The sequence below is a fragment of the Lissotriton helveticus genome, chromosome 3_1 (assembly GCF_964261635.1).
Source record: "Lissotriton helveticus chromosome 3_1, aLisHel1.1, whole genome shotgun sequence".
In the NCBI taxonomy this organism is placed as follows: Eukaryota; Metazoa; Chordata; class Amphibia; order Caudata; family Salamandridae; genus Lissotriton; species Lissotriton helveticus.
Window position 1 is genome coordinate 359560203 of NC_136061.1, and position 23269 is coordinate 359583471.

Below are 23269 nucleotides of genomic sequence, written 5' to 3' on the forward strand. Positions count from 1 at the left end.
TGCTTTTTTCTTCTCCATGACAGATACTACGTGTTCAGAATCAACCGTATGTATTTTTCCGAAAAGCTCACACAATAGGTGTGCATTCATTATCTTTATTTTCACTTAACTTTAGGTCCTGCATGGAGTGGTACACAAGAGGCTGGTCCTTTTGTTATATTGAAGAAGAGGTTTATGGGATACCTCAAACATGTCAAGTGGGAGCAGGAATAAAACTTGAGCTCACTAGTTAGGTACATTTTTAAATATCACTTGCACCACTCCTCCTACTATGCACTACACATATCCTCACAAAATAAGTGCTCCTACGTAACTCCGCAAGTCGCAGCACGCCCCAAGCAGTAGATGCTTGGGATGGCCCCAATGATGAAGCATGTCACCTAGGGGCAATCCTGGGTGAGTGAGGGGGACTCTAAAAAAGACATTTTTCTTTTCGGCTAACAGAGGTTGGTTTCCACCCAATTGGTGAACCACCTGTATGTCCTTGGCTAGGTTCTTTTGATCCGTCATCCACGGATCCTTTTTGCTACACTTTGGACACCTAGGAGGGTGAACCTAGCCCAATACTCCCTCTCCCCCTGTTTTTGATTCATAATCAAGAAACCCATCAATACTCACTCTAAACCATCTTCCTTCTCCAAACCTGAGAGGATCAAACGCATCAATCGCAACTCTGTGGTGTTGGAGGATGGGCATACATGGAGTATGGACAATGTGACCCATTGTCCAGATGTGCTTATCCTGTTACTAAGGGTGGAGATGATGAGGCTAAGTTTGGTGAGTCCCCATAAACCCAAAGATGTCAGAGTCTGTCGCCCCCTCTACCCCCTTGTTAGCAGGCAGACAATAAAATGAAATGACTTTTTCAAATATGCATGTTTCTTTTATTCCATTGTATTATTCTTTTTGTCCTAAGTCAAATATTGTTCAATCATTAATCTAGCCAAAGAAATGTTTCCTCCCCATTGTTAAGGGAAATGTGTTGTGATGTCCAATTGTATATTCCCTCTCCTTCCCCTACCTGTTCTTTTGTATTCCCCCATCTTTTGACTCTCCTATGGTTATATTCTGTTCTTAGAACCTTCAGGTGAAGTTCACTGTAGAAAGTTGTAGGGTTGTGTGTCAGAGGATTGCTATGAGAATAAACTTACCTTCTCTTTCTCCTAGTGTGAATGTTATTTTAACACGAAATGAAATAAGTCTTATAATGCGCTACTAAGCCCGGAGGCATCAAGGCGCCTAGCAAAAGAAATCAGAATGACCAGATAACCAGCACTACGGGTACGACTTTGAGAATAGCCACGTTTTTAGAGCTTTCCGAAAGTTCAGGACCGACGGTTGGGATTTAATTTCATGGGGAAGGCTGTTCCACAACTTGGGGGCTACTGTTGAAAACGCCCTTCCGCCCCATTTACTTCTACGAACACGAGGCACCACCAACAGGCTCTTAGTTGAGGAACGGAGGACTCTATCCGGTGCATATGGGCGCATGAGTTTCCTCACGCCATCCGCCCATTTGCCAGCAAGCGCCCCATAGGTCAAGCAAAGAGTCTTGAAGACAATCCTGGACTCAATAGGAAGCCAGTGCAAGCTTTTCCTGGCAGCCGTGGCGGAGGAGAGTCTAGGAGCATCCAGTACAAATTTGGCCGCCGCATTCTGGACAGTCTGAAGGCATTGCACCAGACCTTTGTTAGCGCCAGCATACAGAGCGTTACAATAATCAAGTCGCGAAGCAACAAGTGCAACAACGACCTGCTTACGAGCCTGAGGGGACAAATAGTGATTGATTTTCCGAAGAATTTTAATAATGCCCCAGCAGGTAGCGACTGTTCTATTGACCTGCTGTGTCATTGAGAGAGCTGGGTCGATCATCACTCCCAGATTCTTCGCAGAATCTGTTGGTGTGGGGCAGACTCCCAACGAGGGGGGCCACCATTCGGCCGCCCAGATGTTGGTGTTTCCGCCGAAGACCAGAATCTCGGTCTTCTCCCCATTCAGTTTAAGTAAATTGAAAATCATCCACTTAGAAACCGTCTCCATGCAGTTTCTAAAATTACGAATGGGAGCGTTCACCGAGTGAGAAAGGGACACCAGGATCTGGGTATCATCGGCATAGGAGACTACCTCCATCCCAAACGATCTCACAAGCCTGGCAAGTGGGGCCACATAGATGTTAAACAGGGTCGGACTTAATGCCGACCCTTGTGGAACCCCACATTGCACAGGTGTGGGAGGAGATAGATATTCTCCCAGCTTGACCCTCTGCTCCCTCTGATCCAGGAACGAGGCCAGTAACCTCAGGGCTGCGCCATCTACCCCTATCTCCCTCAGACGAGATGTAAGAACCGAGGGAGACAGAGTATCGAAGGCAGCAGTCAGGTCTAATAGGATCAGCAGGGAGGTATGGCCCTGGTCGACCTCAGTGCGGATGTTATCAAGCACTATCGTAAGGGCCGACTCCGTGCTATGGGCTCTCCTGAAACCATGTTGGGACTGATCTAGCAGACCCGAGGTATCCAGAAACGCCGCCAAATGCTGGTTAAGATGGGTCTCCAGCATCTTTGCTGTTGCTGGGAGCAAGGTAATGGGGCGAAAGTTTTTAAGTACCTCAGGGTCTAATGTAGGCTTCTTGAAGAGGGGCTTGACTACAGCACTCTTCCACTGGGAGGGGAAAATACCATCCATCATTGCCCTGTTCATGATGTCCAGAAGCGGAGGCAACAAAGTATCTCTGCAGTCCTTGAAGACTTTAAGAGGACATGGGTCTAAAGGAGACCCTGACCTCAACTTGCTTAAAAGTAAGTCCAGTTCCTGCAGGGAGAGCGGAGGAAACACAGACAGACTCACTGTAGTAGTCGGGGCATAAACTTCAGAAGGGAGGAGGGTTGGACCAGGAGGAAGAGGCGGCATTAGGGCCTTTTGTGAATCAAGGGCAGAGTAGATGTCTGCTATTTTCGTGTGAAAATATCCTGCGATTTTATCACAGAGGTCTTGTGAACACACAATAGGATCAGGCATCTGTAATGTGCAAAGTGAATCCACTATCTTGAAGAGTTCTCTCGGGGAGGTAAGAGTAGTCGTTAGATGGGTGAAATATTCTTGTTTCACCTTGATAACCTCCGCCTTATACTCCTTAAGGAGAGATTTGTGCTTCTCCCTCTCTAGGGGGTTCCAGCTCACCCGCCATAGCCTTTCCTGCCTCCTACACCCCTGCCTTAAGAGTCTTAAAGGCTCCGAGAACCAAGGGGCTGATGGTCTCTGTCGGGCAGAGTAACGAAAGGTTACTGGGGCTAGCACATTTACTGCTGTCGTAATGGCATTCGTTAGTTCGAAAGCAGCTATATTAACATCTTTGGCTGAGACAATAGCAGATTTCTGAATTAGAGGGGCGAGGGAAGAATTAGTAACCTTCCTAAAATTTCTTCTAGGTTCCATTTTACTAGGACCAGCCAGATTAAGGTTCCTAGGGAGAGCCTGAAGTTCCAGCGGAACGGCCAGATGGTCGGACCAGGTCAATGAAATAGGTAGGTCCGTTTTTAACCTAGGATCATTTGTAAACACCCCATCCAAGATGTGACCCGCCTGGTGGGTGGGAAATGTAACCAGCTGCTGAAGGCCATAGGTGGACAAGGAGTCCAAGAGGGTACCAGAATCTCTGGAAACGGAATTGTCCAGGTGAAAATTTAAATCGCCCAAGACCGTCAATTGGGCACAGCCAAAATAGGGTTCCAGGATGTTAAGCAAAGACTGGCTAAAATCAGTTCTAGGACCCGGGGTCTATAGATCAATATGCCCATAAAAGGGGCAGCACTGGGGAAATTAATTGAAAAATGAAGAGCTTGAAAGGAATCTGAAGGACCAGACAATTCAAAAGTACCACAAATATGAGATGTCTTATAAAGGATCCCTAATCCACCTCCTCTACGCCCAACTCTATCCAGCCTGGCAAGCGCATATCCTTCCGGAATCGCTGCCACCAGATCAGGGCCGGAAGAGTCAGAGGCCCAGGTCTCAGTAATGAACACCCATGTGGGCCTTCTTACCAAGACAAAGTCACTAAAGGCGATGTTGTTTTTCACCAGGGATCTTGCGTTAATGAGGAAACCACTTTCATTCGTGGAACTAGTGATAAGGGGCAGGGATATGGGAGGGGAAGACCTAGGGGCAACTTGCAATGGCTAACAAAGCAGCCACAACGGGGGGAGCTTCGCAAAACCTCCGGAGAACAAGAGAAGTGGCACAATAACCAAGAAGGTTTATAGGCACATATATCCTGATAGGAATATTTAAAGGTTACGTGAGTAGCTGCATCAGGTCCGCTTACCTCCCCATAGGTCACGTCCATTATCCCGTCCTTAGCGCGGACGGGCTGGACTCTGGCGTGACTCCGGCGTTACTACGGCACAAACGCTGCGCGCAAACGCTGCGCGCTGGAAGGGCCGCTTTAAATGCAGGTCTAGCCTGTCCTGATGACAGCTAGCCCGCAAACAAAAATGGCGCCGCCAGGCGTCCACTTCTACCCCCAAGATGGCCGCTACACAGAGGGCGTGAGGCTGGGGACCCGCCAAAGGCGGTGAGTATACCAATTATAGTGCGTGAGTGAGGGCGATGTCGTTAAAATCAGGGGAAAGTGCCAAACAAATATATAACAAAGAAGACAAAAAAGGATTTTAAAAAGCGCTATCGCGTTTTACCAAAGGAGAGCCTAAAAGCGCACTGCGTGCACGCAAGCGTCGCAAGGGTTATCCAATCTGGAGAGCCCGCCTATACTGCCCGCCTTAAATGCAGGTCTAGCCTGTCCTGATGACAGCTAGCCCGCAAACAAAAATGGCGCCGCCAGGCGTCCACTTCTACCCCCAAGATGGCCTCTACACAGAGGGCGTGAGGCTGGGGACCTGCCAAAGGCGGCGAGTATACCAATTATAGTGCGTGAGTGAGGGCGATGTCGTTAAAATCAGGGGAAAGTGCCAAACAAATATATAACAAAGAAGACAAAAAAGGATTTTTAAAAGCGCTATCGCGTTTTACCAAGCGTCGTGAGGGTTATCTAATCTCCATGGTTATCCTCTCAAAAAAAATGAAAGCATCGGCCTCCGAGGAGTCTGCCCATGAAAATATAAAGGTCAGCATAATCATCTGCATAGGTTTTTAGGAGGCCAGGGTTATAGAAATAGATTTGTCTCCTGTCTCCTCTGACTGTCACCCTGTCTCCTGATGTCTTGTGAGCATCTAGCAACCAGTCTAATGTTCACCCAGGTTATTCTCTATCTCAGTACCAGCTGGTTGTGTTGTTTTAAAAAAAAAAATTTATTTAACTTTCCAGTACTTCAGTATATTCTGGCAGAGTGTGTTGCATCACCAATGTATTCTTTCCTTTCACTTGCACATATATAATTTCCAGAAAATGTATTTCATTGTCCAGCCCACTGAAATTATTCAGTCTAAACTTAAGTAACCAAATCTCCTATATGTAGACCTTTAAATGCCATCCATATTACTTTTGGACTACTCAAAATATTTGCTGATGGCCTGCCTCTACTCTGTCATAGAATACTCATTAATGCCTCCTGTTAGAAGCACCAAAATATGCAGTAGGAGTCAGCTTGTGTCAGCATACGTGTCAGTAATACTGGTAAGTGGTCTGCTAAAGTACATGGCCAAGTCTGTCACCTATAGGTATACACTGCGAGAGGTCAATCAGTTGTCATTACGGGATGCTAAATCATGCATTGATGAGCACATTTATTCTATTTTGCCGGTCTATCCCAGTCTCAAACCGTCTACCATATCCTCTTTTCGGATAATTTGTACCAGCGATTTTGCTGCTAATGCTTAAGGTTGAGTCCTGTTGATACCCTATCTATTTTAGGAGTATGAATCCTATTAAAGTCACCCCCTTATCATCATACATGGGTCTGTCCTCATGCATGAGGCAGTCAGCTCTTCATAGAAGCAGGGGTCATTCTTGTCGGGTCCGTGAGTCATATAAATAGCCATGCACTATGAGATAGCGCCCTCATAGATCCACAATACTTTGAATATATTTAAAAGGGCACTCCCGATTTGGGTGAGGATAATGATGTGTCAAGAGTAGGTGTTATATGAGAGAAGCGGTGTGGTCCCTAGCTCCTGGTGAAATCTCTCCAAGCCCTCTGGGAGAGGGGAGTTTCTATCAGGACGGCAACATGCATTTCATGCCTTTTTAATTAAGATAATACCCTCTTAGCTTTTGGGATAGTATTTAATGCTCTCACATTCTAGGGTATCAGTTGGAGCTCTAGTCTATAAACCTTCATAGACATGGACATCAATCGACACACAAGTGTACCATACTCAATTTTTAGCAAGACAGCAGGCTAGAATTATGCATTTACTTTTATACACTCCTTCTGAGCAGAACACAATTTAAAGATCCATGTATTGGAACGGTAAATAAACACACATTGGAATAGAATCTTGCAATTCCATAAAAACTCTCTGTCCGTTGTTGCGTATTACGACAGGGCGCACCCTGACAATCTTCCTCGAAGTGGTACTGTTAGGTATGTTTCTTCATTCAAGCTTGGTAGGGCTTCCACTAAATTCACAGAACTCACTTTATTCCTGATAGAGTCTGGATGTTATCGTTCATCTGATCTCTATGAATTCACCCTGGAAAAATTGATTGTGACAATAATTTACGGATATGACAAATGTGTGTTGAGCTATCTTGCTTTGAAAACATGCACAAAATTAAGTTGATCTAGATACTGCATCGTAAAAGCATGCAGAATGTTAGACGTAGATTTGTGATGATACCTAACCACAGATGAAGTAATGAGAAGTTTAATAATGCTATTGGTATATGTTTACTTTAACAATAACAGAGAAACAATAAAGTGAATTTCCTTATACGTGTATGAGTAAAGTTGTTCTAGGTATTATGAAAATGGACAGTAACATTAGAATGTGTAAGGTGAGGACTGATATTGATGAGAAAAATAAATAACTATAATATTTTATGCTTCGTAAAGGTTTACTTTAGCTATGCTTCCAAATACCGAATGATGTATTAAACTTGCAACATGAGGAAAAGTTAGCAAAACTAATATGTGAAATAATAATTAGACAATATAATTTTTTTTATAATGGGTACTTTATACTTACATGATGTAATCGCAAGTCAGTAACCTTCCTAAATGAAGAACTAATATACTGTATTCAATGATGTAAAATTCATATTTTAGCACAACTCAGGACGTACAAGCTGCATTCCATATAGGCCTCAAACTTCTTTTCCTTCCTAGCATGAACTAATAAACTGAATAGTCTGAAGTCCATGAGAACGTTTCGTTAAGTTTCTACTTGTGCTCTAACACTCAATAATTCCTTTCACAATTGTAGCTTATTTGATCGGACATGCAACAAATTTGTTACTTTCTAGAGTACATGCTTGGGAAAGTACTGACAAAGGAAGAGGGCATGGACTCGCCTACTTCCTAGATGTTATAACCAATCGGATTAATACAAATCAGTGGGCTAATGGAAAAATGCAAAGTAATGGATTACTTAATCTTCCTGATTTGTATGCTTTACCTACTGCACCATCTCATCCTATCAAAACTGACCAATGGGACACAATTGCCCGATCAAATTGGTGATGTCAAGGGGTGTCAAACAGAAATCGATGGAGTATAATTACCTAAAGTACGGACAGAGTTGGTTCCTATCTTGCCCACCTTCTTGACTCACCTTGTGGTACAGAGACTGATGATTTGGACTTCCAGAAACTAACGCCAATTGGGGACAATTACTGTGTTTGCTGTTGGCTGGTATGCTTCCGTAAGTGAAACCTTTCCAGCTGGAGGGTTTCCGTCAACAGCTGTGGCATTTGATGCTGCAGTGCGGACATGGGTGGACAAACCTGTTCATGATTTGGAACTGCCCATTTTGGCAATTACTGAACTTACATCTATAGGGTTTGTGTGAGGGTTATATGCTTTAAAAAACAACTTTCTCATGATGTAATCTTCCTCGGCGGAGGAAGGATTTCCTTTAAACTGGATTCTTACAGCTTTATTAATGCTTATTAAAACTCTATAAGTCAGTAATCAAATTGACATGAAAAGTACTTTCAAATGCGATAAAGATACCAACTGAGATAATAATTCTGTTGATTCTGTTTCATTCATTTGTTGTTTCATGTTATCTGTTTGCAAATTCATTTGATCTTAACATTTTATGCCAGTACAAGTACATTTGGTTATGAATAAATGATAACTATTATCTTATTACAGGTCCTCATGTGATAATAGTTCATCCCCTAAATATTCTAGTCCCTTTCAGCACAGACCAAGATCCGTCGGAGGACCTAAGGGGAAGAGGAAATAGTAGCTGAGGTTATTCTGGGGAATTGTATTCATTATTAGAAAGGAATTTGAGGCCCAACACGTTTACGCTACAACACTCCTTCGTAGCGCAACGTTTTGATTCACTCGAAGACTGCTATTTCACCAGTTAGTGCCACCTGAGCCAGGATTGCAATACTCTGGCTCCACTAGCAGAGCACTTTTGTGCACCGGGAAGAACGTTCCAGCCTACGGAAGTACTTTATAGCCAGTCTTTAGGATACCTTGATGGAAACATTTAAAGTATGCACCACGTCTGGCACCCAACCAACATGATTGCTTACCCCTGACACCAGTATTTTCACAGGGTCATTTTCTCTATCTTAGATACCTTACCTTTCCTTCTGTACCTAAGATTGTACAATACCTCTTCTTCTTTTTATATCTTATAGTCCACTTAGCTCTATGGTACTTTACTCTAGAAGCAGCATATCTACCTGGGGTGGGTACAAATGTATAGCCACCCACCCCCTGCTCAGCAGACAAACATTTGTGATGTCGGTCTCCAATCTTCCAATACTTTTAAATATTAAACATCAGCCTCCAACCAATTTTAACAGCGTCCTTTCGAGTACGGGGAAAAGGCCAATTACTACTTTTCGAGTATCGGCGATACTCGAAAAGTATTAATTGACCTTTTCCCCGTACTCGGAGGACGCTGTTAAAATTCACACGACGAGGCTGATGTTTAATATTTAAAAGTATTGGAAGATTGGAGACCGACATCACAAATTGAAAGAACACTGAATCTTCGTATTCAAATTGGAATTATATACTTTAACATCTGCTCTGGTGTTTTTGGCGTGGACTTAAGAAGGCCCACCGTACATGTCCCTTGACATACCAAATCTAGCCTTAGCCCTGAAGAAGTCTTTTGGTTACCACACCAAGACGAAACAACTGTTGGCGGCTAGTGTGTGTTCGTTTGAACAAGACTGAAATAAATCAAGATGAAATGATGACTAATCGTCTTATTGAATTGAATTGATGGACTATAATTCTTGGCTTGAAGCTCAGGATACACAAATCATTATGGCTATGGACTAGGCACAATCCTCTATACATAGTTTCTTTGAAGGCAATACATTATATGTCAATGCTGGGGGAGAGGGTAACCTTTCGGGAGTGTTTTCTACAAGGCCCAGTATATGTGATACCAAAGCAGAGGAACCTGTAGGGGAAACCAAGGTCCAGCTTCTTTCTTTCCTCAGAGAGGAAGAGAAGGCAGAGCTAGATCTTCAAGAGCAAGAGTTCAAAATAACAGATAAGGATAAGGTAAGTATTAAGACTATTCCTGGTTTTATCGAGGAAAAATTGGAAGGAAGACTGAAACATTTCTAAGAAAATTGGAAGAGTATAATGAAAGGTCCTTGGGTAATAGCAACACTAACATGATATGTAATAAAGTTCAATTCAGAACACCTGCAGGAATAGGAACTGAGGGAGTTGAGTTCTTAAAAAGTATTAGAGAATTTTGTTACAATTGAAGAAGATTAGATGTTAACAAAGGGTACAATAGTGAAGGGGAGCGACAGTCGGATCAGTTTTGTGAGTACTTTGTTTTTTGGTGGGAAAAAAAAATGTGACCCAGTGATTTGAGACAAATACATTATTTTGTGACTTAGTACATTTAAAAATAGAGGGGGATTAATCGGCTGAGAGATGTGTTACAGAAATTGGATTTGAAAGATGCACATTTTACTGTACCAATAGCATTTGAAAGTCTGTGTTATTTACAGTTCAGATACAAAAGGCAGTTCCACTACCTTCCTTTTGGTTTATCGGCAGCCAATTGGTGCTTTACAAATTTGCTGAGACTCATGGAAGGTTTTTTGAGAGAGAAGGGAATATGATTGATAGTTTATTTAGACAACATCTTGATTACGAATCAGGATGTAGATGTGTTAAGGATACAGTTGTTTTTCAAGAAAGAATTGTTGAAATCCTTGTGGTTCATTGTCAATATAGAGAAGTCAATTTTAGAATCAACACAGAAGTTGGAGTTTTTGGGATTCATGATAGATACTGTGAAGATAGAATTACAACTTACAAAGAAAAAAATCAAAAAGTTAAAACAGGAAGTGAAACAAATGTTATAGCAGCAAGAGCTAACTTCGTGAAACTTAGCCAGTGTAATTGGCCTTTTCTCATCGTTTATTCAGGCAATATTTCCAGGCCCATTACACTATAAAGCTTTATTGCATTTGAATACTGAGTGTCTTTCAAAAGAGATTTGGTATGCGGATAAAGTAGTGATGTCTTCAGCTGTGAAAGAGGAGCTGATTTAGATGAAGGAGAATTTTGAAGCTTGGCATGGTCAAGCTATTTTCTGTGGGATGCTATAAAATGACAGTTACAGCAAACAAATGATAAACGGAATGCTGACAATGCAAACATTCTCCCCCAGTCAAATGATCTGGGTTAAATCCATCGTTATTTTGCCACTACCCCACACCAGTTTGGCCCCAGCCATATGCAAATCAGTCTTGACCCTGCACCCCATGAGAACAGTCCAGACCAAACTGCGAGGCCAGGTCCTCCCTGGACCGGAAACAAGCATCCTGGGACCGGTTTCAGGGTATGTCACCCTTCTTCAGCCAGGCTAGCTTGAATCCAGTGGCACAGTGAGCAAGGGACACACGTCTGGGCATACCCATACCACTTAGGGCGCAAAGTGTTACAGAAAACAAATGACGGACGGAATGCTGACAAAGCAAACATTCTCCCTCAGTCAAAAGATCTGGGTTAAATCCATTGTTCTTTTGCCCACTCCGCCACCCCAGTTTGGACCCAGACATATGCAAATCAGTCTTGACCCTGTGCCCTATGGGAACAATCCACTCCAAACTGCCAGGCCAGTTCCCATAATTTTATTGCATAGAAAATTGTGTTTTTTTAAAAACAAGGAGGCTAGGATTATTCCACGCTCTTTTCCTGGGAGAATAAGATTAAGTATAGAATTTGGGACTTGAGTTTTAAAAATCTGTTAATTAAAATTAACAAAGACAATTATCATATTGAAAATAGAATGAAAAGGGTGAAATGTTTGCATTTACTAACATAATGAAGCAGTAATGTTTGTTTTATTAGCAGAGAACCATTGGGAAAGGCTGGAAGTTGATAGGAAGAAAGTGTTCAGAGTAAGAAGACAGCATCAAAAGATGGAGAAATAGGTTGCATAGAGAGTTTATATGGAATTGCAAAATTCTATTTCATTGAGTGTTCATAGAGTGTTCTAATACATGGATCTTTAAATTGTTTGCTGCTCTGAGGAAGTGAATAAAAGTTAATACATAATGCTGGCCTCCCTCTCTTTAATATAATCATGATTCTCTATGCAATAAATTGATAAGAAACTGCATCCTCTACCCTTGAGATCTAGTTCTATGAATAAACCATTTTGCAAAAATGTGTCTATCCACCTACACTGTTGCAACACGGCACATAATCCCAAAGCCCACCCATCTTCCACACTGATGGCCTTAACTGTCCGTGACCTCTGCCCTCCACATAACCCATAGGAACATTGGCACAGTCATGTTATAAACGTTATCTACTCCAATTCTGGAAAAGAGCATGCACATGAGAGCTATTTGGGTTAAGGCCTTTTTATTGAATGAGCCTCCTCTGACCCAGCATAGAGAGACGCGTTTCAGCTGCCGGAGCAGCCTTCCTCAGTCTAGTGTGCCCCATTTTTGTAACAGCCTTTATACATTTTAAAATCATAGACAAAGTTCACGGCATCTGAAATTTAAATATTACATTTGAATTATCTTAAAAACAGTGAATGAATACTGAATTACATTAATATTATGTACATGATGGCTGTTGATATCGTCAACTGTATGATACCTAGTGCAATAAATAACATTTGAATATATATATATATATATATATATATATATATATATATATATATTTATTCACTGAAAAAACCATAGGTTTCATACCAGTTATAGTTAGCTGAACATTTTACTCATAGAAAACCATTGAAATTCCCACGTTATAGTTAGTTGGACTCACTATAACTCGCGCGCCCGCAATCCACTGCTGATGATGTCACATATTACATCATTCATGACATGGTCAGTGACATCACTGATAACATCACTGATGACATCTCAAATGACATCACTGATGACATCACTGATGACATCTCAAATGACATCACGGATGACATCATTCATTAGATAATATGATGCACCTCCTCACACTCTAATCTAACCTTTGATACACCCAATATTAAATACAGACTACCATTCTTGAAACCATTGACACACCAATAACAGTTACTATGTACGCACTCACTGATTCCTAAGTCTACACACACATCCACTCATTCACCCATACAATTACTCATACATACAGTCACTTATCAATACAACACTATCATATGCACTCATACACCTATACAGACACTCACACACTGCCACTCATCCATGGAGTTACTCACACACCTAGTCAGTCATGCAAAGAATCAAACACACTCCCATTTCCTCATCTATACAGTTATACACAGAACACCTTACTTATTCAAACATATACTAACACATACTTACTCTCTTTTACAATCACTGATACAAGTACACATTGATCCATACAGCCACTTACGCAATCACAGGCTCTCATGTATAGTCATTTATATATGCCAACTCTCACATGCACTGTGTTTTACATATGTACTTACTTGGACATGTAGCACTGAGATATCCATTCACACACCAACACACCCATGCACACAGTCAACCGCCCATACAGTTGTTTCCTCATGCACTCTTGAACCCATACACCAAGTAAATCAACTGCTCACACATCTATGCACAGATTCACACAACTCCCAGCCACCAACACACACACTCAGCCTCACATACAAATACTTGGGCAACCAATCAATAACCCATATAGCCACTCATATAGCTACTGATCAACACATGCAGCAGCTTACACAACAACAGACATAATGATGCACACATTCAGACAATTTACTCACTAACCCATGCATTCGGTAAGACACATTTAATCACTCACTCATACAGTCAGTCACGCACCTACTAAATCCTTCATCCAGACACTTATACATCCACTCATTCTTCAATATGTAAAACATATTTAAACTTGACAGAAACACACAGTCGCTGGATGATGTCATCAATGATGTCATCAGTAATGTCATTTGAGATGTCATCAGTGATGTCATCAGTGATGTCACTGACCATGTCATGAATGATGTAATATGTGACATCATCAGCAGTGGATTGCGGGCGCGCGAGTTATAGTGAGTCCAACTAACTATAACGTGGGAATTTCAATGGTTTTGTATGAGTAAAATGTTCAGCTAACTATAACTGGTGTGGAACCTATGGTTTTTTAAGTGAATTTCAAAGGTTTTTTAAATACTAATTCCTAACTATAACGAGTGTCAAACCTATGGTTTTTTCAGTGAATTTCAAAGGTTTTTTAAATGCTAATTCCTAACTATAACGAGTGTCAAACCTATGGTTTTTTCAGTGAATTTCAAAGGTTTTTTAAATGCTAATTTCTAACTATAATGAGTGTCAAACCTATGGTTTTTTAAGTGAATTATTACGTTTTTTTAATAGCTAATTTTTATAGCTATTAATAATTATATTTGTTTCTAATTATTCCAATATTCTATATTTTTATATTATTATTTTTTGAATGTATTTTTACTGTTTTTTTTTATATTTAAACCCTGGAGCGCTCAGGGAGCACGTACCGGTAAATGCAGCCGTACACATAGCGTGAGCGCTATTCCCGCGATAGAAAAAAAATATATGTATGTATTTAAAGTAAATAATAATGCAAGACATTCAGTGGCATACTCACAAAAGTAGTATTTTTGATTTTGAATCACCGTATTTTGACTTGTAAACACATTTCCGAAAATCGAGCAAAATGTCATTCATTCGCGCCGCGTAAGCGCCCCCAGAAGCGCCTTCGTAAGCCCCTACGTACGTGCCGTATAAGCGCCCCCGGAAGCGCCCCGGAGCGCGTAGCGTAAGTGCGCGTCAAGCCATGTGACCTTAAAACAACACTTTTGATTGGTTAATAACAGTTTTTTACACAACTATGGAAAGTCTCCACTCATTTCCCTCACTACCTCTTTGCAATTGCTGAGAGAACACCTCTTCTCCATTCTTCTTGAAAATACTTCTTTTTTTGGAAAGATGTCTGGTTCCAGGGAGCCCTCTTCAGACTCTGATCTGGAATCCTACCTGAGGACACCCCCCAGAGAAAAGTGAAAGAGCACTTCATTTGGAAGTTCTTTAGTTTACCAGAGGGGCAAAAAAAAGTTAATGCAGCAAAAGTGACCTGCAAGATATGTGACACAACTTTGTCACGTGGGGATCCCACCCGCAAATATAGTTTTGGGAATGCCAACTTGATCCGGCATGTACAGAGGAGGCACCCAAATAATTTCGCAAGGGAGAGCACCAGGGACCTGGCATGCAATCCCCCAAGAGATGGCGCCAGCACCTCCACCGGAGCAGCAACACCTTCTGGAAGAGAAGCAGCACATTTAATCCCGAACATACAGCCGGTGTTTGCAGATTTAAAAATAAAATGCAAACAGTGTGATGAACTACTCTGCTATGGGGAGCAGAGCATTGAATTAATTGTTCGAAAGACGGAGGAACACCGCTGCTCCACCCATCCCTAATTTTTCCCCTTTTTTTTGCTCCTGTTGAGCAGTTTGGCATTCCCTATTTTTGTTTTTGTTCTGAAAAAAATACAATTTTTTTTTAAAAACGTTTGGAAAAAGTAAAAGAAACTAAAAAAGAAGAAAAAAACCCAGTTCTTTTTAGAACTACCTCCAATTCTCCAAAAAGAGCTATCAGCCTTATTCATCAACGGGCCGGTTTGCAAGCCCCTAATAGCGATTCATAGCGAATCGCTATTAAGGACTCGCAAAACGGTATTCATGTAAGAATTGCTAAATAAATAGCGATTCCTACACATTCCTTATTTGCGAGTAGCAAATTGCTAATCGCAAATAAGGAATAACTCCCCATTCATTCCTATGGGCCAAAAGGCCCATAGGAATGAATGTGGAATATTCCTTATTTGCAATTAGCAATTAGCTAATCGCAAATAAGATAGCGATTGAAAGGGTGCCAGGGGTGTCCAAAGGACACCCTGTAGCACCCCTTAAATGCAAATTGAAACAGGTGTTGCGCACACACATGTCCAAAGGACATGTGTGTGTGCAACATGCAACTTAGAAAAATGCTTTTAAAAGCATTTTTCTAAGTTTTTGCTATTTACCGAGAGGTCTGACCTCTCGGTAAATAGCGGCCCAAAATTGCATTTTCGCAATTTTAAAATGCTTCATGAATTGCATTTAAGGAATCTCAAATAGAGATTCCTTAAATTCAATTCTTCGCAAATGTGCGAATTCTTAAATAGCGAATTTTGCATTTGGGATGATGAATCCCAAATGCAAAAATTGCACTCGCAAAAGGCAAGATTCTGAGAATCTTGCCCTTTGCGAGTGCAATTTAGCTTGATGAATCAGGCGGTATATTCCTTACATATTCTCAAGGAGTGAGTGAAGTGGAGTACAGTGAGAGAGGAAAGGAAAATGAGTGAGGGAGCGAGGGAAGGGAAGGGAGGAGAAGGGAAGTGAAGCAGTGGGACTGAAAGAAGGTGAGTGTGGGAGGTGAGTGAGTGGAAGGGGAGTGAACCTGGTGAATGAGGATAAGTGAGGAAAGTGGAGTAAGGGAATGGGGTGAGGAAGGGTAAGAGAAGAGCAGTGAGGTTGAGGAAAGAGTGGTGATAGAGGGTGGATAAAGGCAAGTGAGCGTGAGACAAGGGGAGTGAGGAAGTGAGGAGACAGAGGGAGTGAAGGAAAGAGTGAGAGAAGGGGACTGAGTGAGGGTGCATAGAAAGGTAAGTGAGGGAGTGTGGGTGAGTTAAAGGGAGTGAGCATGAGGGAAGGGGACTGAGAGAGTGAGGGAACAGAGGTAGTGAAGCTAAAAGAGAGGGAGTGAGGGAAGGAGAATGAGGATGTGACAGGACAGATGGAGTGAGAGAAGGAGTGAGTGAAGTGGAGTAAGGTGAGTGAGGGAAGGGGAATGAGTGAGAGAGCGAAGGAAGGAAATAGACGGGAAGAGGCCTGAAGCATAGGTACAGAGAGAAGGTGAGTGGGGGAATGAAAGTAAAGGGAAGGAGAAAGAAGGATGGGGAATGAGGGATAGTGAGGGAACCGGAGTAAGGGAACGGGGTGAAGGAGGGTGAGAGAACGGCAGAGAGTGTGAGTAAAGAGGGGTGAAAGAGGGTGGATAAAAGTGAGTGAGGGTAAGACAAGGGAAGTGAGGGAGTGAGGGGATAGAGGGAGTGAAGGAAAGAGTGACAGAAAGGGACTGAGTGAGGGAGCAAAGAAAGGTAAGTGAGGGAGTGTGGGTGAGTTATAGGGAGTGAGCGTGATGGAAGAGGAGTGAGAGAGTAAGAGGACAGAGAGAGTCAGGCTAACCGAGAGAGAGTGAGAGAAGGGAAGTGAGGATGTAAGAGGACAGTGGCAGTGAGAGAAGGAGTGAGTGAAGTGGAGTAAGGTGAGTGAGGGAAGGGGAATGAGTGAGGGAGCGAAGGAAGGGAAGAGAGGGGAAGGGAAGTGAAGCAGGGAGACTGAAAGAAGGTGAGTGTGGGAGGTGAGTGAGGGGAAGGGGAGTGAACATGGGGAATGAGGATAAGTGAGGAAAACGGAGTAAAGGAATGGGGGTGAGGAAGGGTAAGAAGAGCAGTGAGGTTGAGGAAAGAGGGGTGATAGAGGGTGGATAAAGGCAAGTGAGCTTGAGACAAAGGGAGTGAGGGAGTGAGGAGACAGAGGGACTGAAGGAAAGAGTGAGAGAAGGGGACTGAGTGAGGGAGCATAGAAAGGTAAGTGAGGGAGTGTAGGTGAGTTATAGGGAGTGAGCGTGGAGGAGTGAGAGAGTGAGGGGACGGAGGTAGTGAAGCTAAGAGAGAGGGAGTGAGGGAAGGAGAATGAGGATGTGACAGGACAGAGGAAGTGAGAGGAAGAGTGAGTGAAGTGGAGTAAGGTGAGTGAAGAAAGGGGAATGAGTAAGTGAGCGAAGGAAAGGAATATAGGGAAAGAGGACTGAAGCATAGGTACTGAGAGAAGGTGAGTGGGGGATGAAAGTAAGGGGAAGGGGAGAGAAAGATGGGGAATGAGGGGTAGTGAGGGAAACAGGGGAACGGGGGTGAAGGAGGGTGAGAGAACGGCAGAAAGCGTGAGTAAAGAGGCATGAAAGAGGGTGGAGAAAAGTGAGTGAGGGTAAGACAAGGGGAGTGAGGGAGTGAGGGGATAGAGGGAGTGAAGGAAAGAGTGACAGAAAGGGACTGAGTGAGGGAGCAAAGAAAGGTAAGTGAGGGAGTGCGGGTGAGTTATAGGGAGTGAGCATGACGGAAGAGGAGTGAGAGAGTGAGAGGACGGAGAGAGTGAGGCTAACAGAGAGAGAGTGAGATAAGGGAAGTGAGGATGTGAGAGGACAGTGGCAGTGAGAGAAGGAGTGAGTGAAGTGGAGTAAGGTGAATGAGGGAAGGGGAATGAGTGAGGGAGCGAAGGAAGGGAAAAGAGGGGAAGGGAAGTGAAGCAGGGGGACTAAAAGAAGGTGAGTGTGGGAGGTGAGTGAGGGGAAGGGGAGTGAACATGGGGAATGAGGATAAGTAAGGAAAGCGGAGTAAGGGAACGGGGCTGAGGATGGGTGAGAGAAGAGTACTGAGGTTAAGGAAAAGAGTGATGAGAAAGTAAATTTTGTTTGTCAAACTTACCTAATAAGTAATGTAAACTTAATTACATATTTTTAATACATTTAATATCTGTGGAAAAGGAAAAAAATACTTATAATTTCTATAATCTATATTTCAAAATACAAGAGACAAGGCAGGAGATTAAAAGTCATAAAAAGGTACTAAGAGATAAAGTAGGAGTGAAGGACACAGAAAGAGAAACAAAGGAATACTGAAGGACAGAGAGAGGGAAAAAGAAATAGAGGGAGAGCAAATTACTAAGAGGATAATGAGGCGGATAGATTCAGTGACAGAGAGCAAGAGAGGGAGAGAGAAATGAACTGAAGGTGAGTAGGATACTAAAGGAATGTGAGTTTCCAGAACTATTTAAGGAAAGGGGAGTGAGTGACAGGGAAGGGGGAGTGAGTGAGGGAGCATTCACGACAATGAAGAATGGAAGGTGAGTGAGAGTGAGTGAAGGGGCGTGAGAGAGTGAGGGGATAGAGGGAGTGAGGGTAACAGAGAGGGAGTGAGAGAAGAGGAATGAGGAAGGGAGAGGGCAGAGGGAGTGAGAGAAGGAGTGAGTAAAGTAGAGTAAGGTGAGTGAGAGAAGGGGAATTACTGAGGGAGCAAAGGAAGGAAAGAAGGGGAAGGGGAGTGAAGCAGAGGAACTGGGAAAATGTGACTGTAGGAGGAGAGTGAGGGTAAGGGGAGTTAAGGATGGGGAATGAGGATAAGTGAGGGAAGTAGAATAAGGGAAGGGAGGTGAGGGAGGGTGAGAGAATGGCAGTGAGGTTGAGGAAAGAGGAGTGATAGAGGGTGGATAAAGGTGAGTGAGCGTAAGACAAGGAGAGTGAGGGAGTGAGGACATAGAGGTAGAAAAGGAAGGAATGAGAGAAGGAGACTAAGTAAGGGAGCATAGAAAGGTAAATGAGGGAGTGTTTGTGAGTTAAAGGGAGTGAGTGTGAGGGAAGGGGGAGTGACAAAGTGAGGGGATGGAGGGAGTGAGGGTAAGAGTGAGAGAGTGAGGGAAGGGGAGTGAGGATGTGAGAGGACAGAGGGAGTGAGAGAAGGAGTGAATGAAGTAGAGTAAGGTGACTAAGGGAAGGGGAATTACTGAGGGAGCAAAAGATAGAAAGAAGGGGAAGGGGACTGAAGTAGAGTGACTGAGAGCTGGAAAGTGGTGGAGGGGAGAGAGGGAAAGGGGAGTGAAGGAATGGGGAATGAGAGGTAGTGAGGGAAGTGGAGTAAGGGAACAGGGGTGAAGGAGAGTGAGAGAAGGGCAGTGGGGGTGAGTAAAGAGGGGTGATAGAGGGTGGAAAAAGGTGAGTGAGCGTGAGACAAGGGGAGTATAACATATATTTCACAATACAAAATACAAAATAACTTGTACAACATGTTATATGGTTTATTTTTGCTGTTCTCAGAATATATTGAATTTCACTTAAAACAGTGAGTTCAATACTACTCATCATATGACAGCGGGCAAAAAAAAACACAATCAAAAAGATTGTGTTTAAAAAACCCATACAACGTTTCAATAAATAATGTAAAATTTAGAAAAAACATATCTTAACTCACTTTTGATCCACGTACTTCTCCACGAGGCCAAATAGTATATGGAAAGTCCTTTTCTTTGGAAATTACTCAATAGTATTCTTAAACTTCCATTTACCCGAGTTTCTGAAAGAAAAGCTCCAACATCTTTTACATCATGAAACAATAGTTATATTTCCACCTCTGGCTTACTCATGATTAACATTTCCTATAATACTGATATCACTAACTATGTGATACACTTACACTACCTCTATGACAACTACAAGTTTTTTATTATCTTGATCAATCTCACTCACAAAGTAATTTTGAACAGCAGACTAAGTTTTATTAACTGCTCCAATCTTCAAAGGCCAATTACCTTTCCTAAAATTTTGGTTGTAAGAACACTAGGTAAGAATTTTGTAAGTCAGAAGGCAAACGTTGTTTGAAAGTCAATTGAGTATCATTACAATTAGTCCAGCCTTTTTGACATTTTAAATACGCTGTGTAATGTCCTGATGTTGTCGAAGGGCCATCATGGTAAATAATTGCTGCAGTTGCAAAGGTTCTTCCTGAAATTGATAATTGAGAAGCCACAAAATTTTTAATTAAAGTTGTCAATTTAGTTCCATCAGATCTACATCGTTGGAACATTAAAATTACATACTGTCCATATCTTTGTATAAATAATGTTGATAGCATTGCAGATTTACATTGAGTACAGACCATGTTTTGATTTGCTTCTCTAACTAGATTATTAAAAGACACTGATTTGCAGTCTGGTAAAGTCAAATATATAAATCTTTCAGTATCTATTGTAGTAGTACTTGAAAAGGAACAATTGTCGCAGTTATGCTGCCATTTATAAGAAAGGCCAAAAAGGTTTTCTACATCTATACCTTCATCTTGCAATACAACAACCATATACATTAGAAATTCCTGACAATCTTGCTGAATATTCTGTGAAAATTGATTTAGACCAGAACATATGTCTAAAACATGTCGAATTTCAGAAACACTTTCTATTTTTGTTCTATCACTGCTACATTTCTGAAACACAGAATTCAACAAACAACAAAATCTTTGATCCTGATTTTCAACAATCTGTTCTTGTAAAGTTTGGAGAAAAAAAAAAACATTAACCACTACATTAGCATAGCAGTTGACACCAGAACTATTTTCAAACTGAAATCCAACAACATCTTTAACTGAATCCTATTCCTTTCTGCTTACAATTACTGCTTCATCTACTTTTTTTCTTTTTGCTACAACTTCACTAGAATTTTTCTCATTTTTTCTTTTTCGGCCTACCACACGCTTTTCAAATAGAGCATTGTGGAACAGACCCCTCCCCTACCTCTCTCAGGCGGTGGCTCAGTACCGTTTCCCTGGGCTCCGACGATACTCCCACCGCGTCCCTGGCAATCCGGCATATCCCCCTTTCTCTTTCCATGCAGGAAACGAGTACGAGGGACGGCGAACCGGAAGTACCTGTCTCCAACCCCGGAAGTCCCGCCCACGATCCCGGACCGGAACACGGAAAAGGACGCCACAGAGAAGAAGCGGAGTTCTTGAAGGCGGACTCGTGGCAGGAGACAGCAAACCGAGAACTGAAGGTGGTGGACGGAGAGCGTGGAGAAGAGGAGAGCGGAGGCGAGGAGGACGAGATCTGGAGCGAGGACTGGTGGAGTCCTGTGGAGGTGGCTGGAGAGCGGCCGCAACTCGGAGAAGAGTTGCGGCGGGGCATGTGAGTACCCTGTCTCCTGAATTGCAGGCTGACTTGTATCATAGTGTAGATATCGACTCCTCTCACTGTATAGCACTCCTAGGAGCACTGTATATATGCGCACGTCCTGAGACACCCTAGATAGTCCATACCGCCACCGGAATCCTCACAACTTGCACCCTTTCCCTTCCTGCTTGAGTTCCATTCCATCTTCTACCCTTCCGACCCCCCCCCCTCACGCTCTCTTCTATCCCCTCACAACCCGGGTGTTGGTGTCACCAGTTAGTACTCGTGACCAAGGACTAACTGCCCTGTCATTGTCTCTCTTTACCTCCGAGGACCACCGGACTACCAAAGACGGAGAAAAGGAAGACCCCCACACCTGCTCACCGCGGATCCCGGCTCCCTGACGACTACCATCCGGATTCCCTCTCCATTCTTCTGTTTCCTCTGCCCCTACGTACTATAACTGTCACTGTTAATAAACAGAGCTACAGAAATTGCTCAGTACATACGGCCTCCAAGCCTGTTATTCCGGTCCGCCCATACCCAAAGCCCACAAGCATATTGAGGTAAATTTGGAGCATACTCTCTTCTTAACCTATTATATTCTTTTACACAATTTAGACCTGCATTAATCTTTGTCTCATCAAAATCTATCAAGTACAATCCAGATCAAGTTCTGACTCGAGATAAAGCAACATATGCCATACCCTCCTTGAACACAGAACTTCCAATATTCACCAAAGCACTATCTACACTTAAACCTTGAGTTTTATGAATAGTCACCGCATATGCCAAAGAAACAGGAAACTGTTTTCGGCGGACATATAAATCTTTCACAAGCAAAAATCGAGCAGAACAACGACTGATTTGTTGTACTTCTTCAATACCATCAAATTTAATTTTTATAAATTCAATTCCATCTCTATTTCGGTAATTCACAAAATCAACAACATGACCCATTGCTCCATTTACTAAACCTCTTTCCACATGTAAATTCCGTCGTAAAATTATACGACAATTTAAAGATGCATACAGTCTTTTCCAAACCAGCAGTTTTAGATATTGTCTTCTCTAAAGAATCCATTTTTGATTTCAACTTTTCTGACAAAATAATAGTTGCTCCTTCATGCTCTATTTTATCAATAGCTTCCAGTTTCACAATCCCTTGATTTTCTAACTTTAACATTTTGTTGTTGAAGATTGAACATTCTTGCAGAGTTGGCATCAAGCATATGACAGATTTGTTTTCAGGAATTTTCTTAAAAATATTCTCTGGGAGAATGTTTTTGTTTGGAAACAAATTTGAAGAAATTAATCGTGCATGTAAAGCTTCTTTGCCATGCTCACTTACTTTTACAATTCTTACATCTTGTAGAATATTTTTATAATCTTCATCCTTTGCCTGTCGCATATTTTGAAGCAGTTATGCATATTTGAAATTTAACCATATGTTAACATTTCCAATGCTTCCTAAGCACTTCCTGGTATCTTCATGCGTAAGCATTTTAAACACTGGTTGTCCTTTCACTGGAGTTAGCTGCAGTAGATTTCCAAAAACAATGATGTGTTTGCCTCCAAATAACACATCATACTCTGTTTTAAGAATTTCTTGCATTCTTAAATGCACAAAAGCAAGCATTACATTTGATACCATGCTTACCTCATCAATGATAAGAAGTTTCATTTTCTTTAGGACTCTTGAAACTTCACAACAAGCTTCTCCAGATAGCTTGTGGTATTGTAATTTATTATCATGCTCTACTGGCAGCATCAATAAACGATGTAAAGTAATCCCTTTAATGTTATGTGCTGCCAACCCAGTTGGAGCGGTAACAACACAAGGCAGCGAGGACTCCGTTCT